The sequence below is a fragment of the Corapipo altera genome, unplaced genomic scaffold (genome assembly GCF_003945725.1).
Source record: "Corapipo altera isolate COAL_440 unplaced genomic scaffold, ASM394572v1 23, whole genome shotgun sequence".
Classification (NCBI taxonomy): domain Eukaryota; kingdom Metazoa; phylum Chordata; class Aves; order Passeriformes; family Pipridae; genus Corapipo; species Corapipo altera.
The window spans coordinates 8,186,651-8,192,650 of record NW_020884878.1 but is presented as its reverse complement, the minus strand read 5'-3'; positions in this window follow the sequence as shown (position 1 = coordinate 8,192,650).

Below are 6,000 nucleotides of genomic sequence, written 5' to 3'. Positions count from 1 at the left end.
TTTGAGTGGTTGTGTTTTTGTGTGTCTGTGTGCGTTTGCTGCTTTGAATTCTCAGGGTGGTCACGTTAATAAGTTTGCCCCAGCAGGCAGAGTGAAGCCTGGATCAAGGTGTGGCATTCTCGCTTTGATGTCGGCTGTCACGCTCAGCTGCCTCTCGATCTCTTTGGCTGCCATCAAGTCTGTTGTTGTGGGAGACCAGGTAAACCAGGGCTGTTCTGCTGTGTGACACAACTCAAAGGAAAGTCAGTTCAGATGCGCTGTGAGGGGTTATGGTCCTCACCAGCTAAACATACAAGGAGAACTTAACTTGTAACAAACTTTTAAATAAGAAGGTGTTGATTATCATTGGGCTTATAGCAGAGGCCATGGAATGTTAGTGCAACAGCAACTACTGAGGTCTGTTTGTAAAAGGTCCTGCAAACGGAAACTATACAGTGGAATGGAAATGGTGGACTAAGATAAACAGTGAATTGGCATGTATTTAGAGAATTAGAAGCACAGTTCACAGAAAACTTACAGAAGAAATGCATGTGAGAAAATGGAGAGTGGAATAAACTCTTCTTCAACTGGGAATTTACTGGACATTCTGGAAACAGAACACTTAAAAAGCAGTATTTTCCCACCTTTTCTGTTCCTACAAACACTAGTAACTAATAGCAGCTGTCAGCAAAGCAAGTTACAAAACTGAATGGGCAATTTAAATGGAAGAATCCAATACAAGCCTTTCCTTGAGCACAGGCAGGTCTTTTTCAAAGGGGAACTCAGTAGGTGCAGTCTATTATTTATTAGTGTGACTAATGCAAGGAACTCCCATGGCTAACACAAGGAAGTTCTTCCCTGCTTATCTTAACATTCTGTAGGATAAAACCTTTCATGCACATTGTCCTCAAATGTCAAAAATGTTTTCATTTGAAAAAGAGGGTAGAAACCAAGTGTACTCATCCCAGAAGCTGAATCATCGCACTGTATTTCTGAGATGATGCTGTAATTGCTCTCAGCAGCACTGAACACCAAAGATTTAAAAAATTAAACATTTTAACATAAATGAGAAACTCTGTTTATCAAGGACTCTATCTCCTGATCTTATTTTCTAGTTTTTGCCCAGGCTGGTTAAGGAGCTCAAACTGATATAAATTTTGAAATGACAACTGAATGAATACAGGACCTTGGAATTTGGTCCATTTAATCTTAAAGAAAGTAACAGTATAAAAATGGAAAACCAGTCAGCAACCTCAAACTTTTCTAAAACTAAATACGAGAGCAAGGTTTATGCGTTTCTTCTATTCCATCAGTTGCCACCTTGCTACAAGCATACAGCTAGGATCAAAAACAGCCTTCCAAGGCTGCCTTAAACTGAAGCTAGCACATTAATCCAATGCCAATAACTTCTGAGGTTTTGTGGAGTATGAGCTGCCACATACAATCCAAACTGGAAGTCATCTTGCTACATGGCTGTTTTGACAGCATAATGAACAATACAAGTCCACAATAAATCCAACAATTTGAAAACAAGTCACAAAACACTTAAACACCAGTCAATTTATTAATAACTTTTGAGGCTAAACATGGTAAACCAAGGAACTGGTCTGCTGTCGAACCCCAAAGTCCTGCACATGGAGGCTCCCTTATTTCACAATTTCTTCACACTCTTTATCATGACATCTACAGTTTTGCATTCCCCTGCTCCATGGCCCATGCAACTTGGACTGTCAATTACTCATTTTACATTTAGTAATCCCATTTTTACTTTTCTACAAACTCAGGTGGTTATTTGGGACTGGTGTAGTGGGATATCGCTTGGCAAGAGAGGAGCTGTGCCATACAACATGTGGAAGTGCACCAGGTGGTGCAGCCCTGCCATGGTGTAGCAATATCTGAGTTTCCAGACCTTAGAGAGGTACAAAATAGGAGATTGTTGATAACTTTTTCAAGAAAATACAAAGTAGTTATCTGAAGCCAAAAAAAACCAGTGTATCACCAGGACAGCCTTAAAACACATTTTCAAAAGAACATTAACATTTTAAAGTTGTATACAATCCATATCTAACATTGTGGAGGGAAAATAATACACACCATTGACTTAGGAACTGCCTATCCATCAACAATGGCTTGTAGGAAATGATCCCAAGATTCAGTGTGAGATGAGATGTTACAGACCATCATGTATTAGTGCAACACCAGTTTAATAATTTTTTATTTGATGCATGTTTAGCGTAAACTGCCAGGAGCTCTTTGGCAAGTTTCTGCTGAAGTGGAGTTATTACTGTGGTCAGTTCAGTTCCTGAAGTCCATGAGTAATCTTATTTTTACTTTTGCTTTTTTTCCCCTGTGGACTCTTAAGTGTTCATTATTTTATCAGTGTTAACAATGGAATAGATGAGTAAAACTTCCAGAGGCATCTAAATGACTTAAGGACAATAAATCCCATTGGCTTTGGATTCTAAGTCAATTAGATGCATTTGAAAATTTTACCTTTTATCTACATGCTTCATTAGCCAGATTTATTAACCAATCATTTAGGAAGGAAAAGGCCAGAGCAAAAGGATCCCCAAAGTGTAAAATTTACAACACTGCTATCTATCCTCACCAATTGCCCAAGTTTAATTCTCTAATTTAATTCATTAATTAAAGAATATGCTAATTGACTGAAAAACTCAGGCAGAGGTTTTTCTCTGAGCTCTTTCCCGTTGAGAAAAATGGATTCCAGTTCCTAAAAAAATACACATATCAAGCATAATGCCATTGAAATTCTTTTCATATCTGAGCTCCTGTTCAGCACAGCAGTACTTATCCCTGTTGAAAATACTATTTCACCTGAACTTTCCCAAGGAATGGGATTTTCATAGTTTGCATTTGTCATCAGTTCTCCAGCCCATTGCATTCCATTTTCAGCAAGTTTATTCCAAATATTCCATTCTGAGTTATTTTCCACTCATTTAATTTCACTCACTTTACTTGATCTCTATGCCCTAGTGCTACTTAAAATAATTCCTCAATGCTTTTCCAAGACTGAGCCAAATGGACAAAAAGCCTGAAGGACTTAGAAAAGCATATCTGCAGAGCAGAGAGTTTTTACTTCACTGTAATTCCTTTTTTTCCATACTGCTGACATCTCTGCAGGTATATTTTTTGCCTCTGGGCAATAGGGCCATAGGTTCATAGTACAGCAAAGGGGGAAGGCTGGAGAACTTCCTTTCCTCTTGGCCCAATACAGCATGTGTGCTATACACTGTATTTCTACACTGTTCCCATCTGCTACATAAACATTTAATAGCCCACAACTGTGTTGAAAAGTTGATAAATTCTGACACATTGGCCCATTTTTTCACTTAAGACTACAGTATGAAATAGTCTATGGCCTTCTCAGTGGGAGAATGCATTCAGGTCCCATCTCTATTTTTTCAATGTTTTCAATATAAAATCGTTCAGATTCAGAGAAAAATATCTTTACAGAAACTACTGACCTCACACTCATGATAAAAAGGAAATCAAACCCCCCAAACAGCATTGGGATTATTGGCCTGTGAATATTTCTGCCTATTTACAGTAGATCAGAATTAGTAAGAGAGATAGAATGGAGGTTTTATATCATCAATTTAACATTAATTACCTAAATCTCTTTGAGGACATGTAACAAAAAGCCCCCGACATTTGTGTCACAAAGATTATTATAACATATTGCCAAGTCATAGCATTGCTGCACTGGTAGATAGAATTCAAATTCAAATCCAGGCTAAAGATGCTACAGCTGTCACCCTTGCCCAGCAAAGCCCTCTTAGGTTCAAAAGTTAACCGTCCTCCTGCCTGCCTCCACCAAATCAGCTCCTGATCCCCGGAGATTACTAATCCCGACTTCTCTGCACATAGTTGACAGGAAGAATAAAGCTATTGTGCCTTCCTAATAATTCAGGCTAATCACATATTTATAAAAGAAAATTAGGAAGAAGTGATTAACTCCTTCCAGTTCAGCTATTGATAGTATAGATCTTATAAAGAGGCAGCTGGAATAGCTTTAAAATGTGTTTAAGTTTTAACACACAGTTATAAAACAATAAATGTTTAAATAACTATGTTTTGGATGAGCCTAGTTGCCCAATATTGCACCACTGTCACCAAGGAAACATGGAAAGGTGAGTTGACAGAGACTTTTGTTTTGGATGCACGTATTCAACCTGAAAGTGCAGCTATAATGCATGCCAGGTCCAGCTCGGGTGTCCACCCTTCTGAAGGAAAAGGGTGAAGTAAACACTTGAAACAGAAAACCCACGTATGTAGGATATGACTTGAATCCCTGCAAGTCAGAAAGGATTTCCAGTTTTATTTTTTTGCTTATTAAAATGCTATGAATTCTAGAGTGATTCTTCACCCAGTGCAACACAAAGCAAAAAGATGGCTACTGTTCTTCAGTGTTTGTGGTCCCTATCAGTTTGGTATTAAAAGAGTAGTGGTAGGCCTAAAAATGACAAACCAGAAAAGCTTCAAAAAACCAGAATCCAGCTAGTTGTCATGTGTTTAAGCAGGAGCTGTTCTCTCATTTCTGTGTTCCTGGTATTTCCTGTGTCTCCCACAGAAGTATTGATTCACTTATGATTTTCTTGAGTTCCCCTTCGAGAAGAGACTAAGCAGTGTTCAGTGACATCAATGTGTAACAAAGTCAAAGTCACAGGTGCTGTAACACAGCACCTTCCAAGAAAAAATCAGTATATCAACAATTGTGGCCCACAACACATAAGGTCCTCTAGGAACAGAGCAGGAAATGGCATAATTAAAGAAAGCAATATGCCAGAAGAAAATGGATTGCTAAACCCACCCTCATATTGTCCTGTCCCCAACAGCAAGCAATTTAAAACAGTGTCTTCTCTGCAGTAATACCTTTAAAAATAAAGTGATATGCATATTTTTGTTGTTGCTGAAAATCTTTACTTTTGTCAGGCACCAGACACCATGAATATTGCCAAAAATTATTGGTTCAGGCATCCAGGAAAGAAATTATGATAAATTTACTAAGTCTTTGAATATTAACCCTTAATTTTAGTCAAAGATAGAATGAAAATACAATATTTCTATGGAAATCCAGCTATTTTTCAGGTACTTCCTTTCCTTTGACCCAACTCCATCTCTACTTCAGCTTTAAAAATATAATTTAGGAGAGGAGAAAAGTAGGAAAGACAGACAGCCAAAAAGGACAAACGGCAGGATATCCCAGAGTCCAGCTGTATTCAGTATTTCTGATGGTAACAGGGGAGAGCTGAGGCTGTGCATTCATGGGGCCCTATTGGCAAGGATAGGATGTTTGTATGGAATGAAAGGACTGCAGGTTCAAATCCTTATTCTGCATGACTTTATCTTTCACAATTTATATTTAAAAAATCTCAGTTCAAACTGATTCAGAACAGGAACCTGAACATAACGTGCCACACAACATCCAAGAAAATTTTTGAAATATCTCCCCTTCACACTGGATAAGCAGAAATATCTTTAAAAATGTACTGAAATTCTGGTTTTCTGTCTAATGCCAGAATAAGATTTACAGTACTGTACTTCATCAGTTTATTAATCTTTTATCACTGGCTAGTTTAGCATTTCTCCAGTAATGTTTAAGAGAGAAGGAGGCCCTGAGACTCTACAGCTGAATATGTTTTATCTGGGAAAACTAGTGTATTCCTAACAAATGCTAAAATCAGTGAAATGAAACAAGTATGGCTCTAATGCATTTTAGCCAGCAGAAATAAATCTCATTTGTTTGTCCTGAGCAGTTAATGGGTTAAAAATGGTTCAGCACTGTGTTTACCAGTAATTCTTACACACTCTGAAGAATGGATTGTTTCTTTCATTTTTTTTCTTTTTCAGTCACCTCAGAAGGCGGAATTCACATGTGAATGTTTTCTTTCCTGTCCTTCTCTCTTTCCTTTCCTTCTTTCTCTTCTTTTTGTAGAATCACAAAGAATGCTTTGTCATCCATCCATTGAGTTGTTTGGTCATAGCCATGAATGGCTTTAA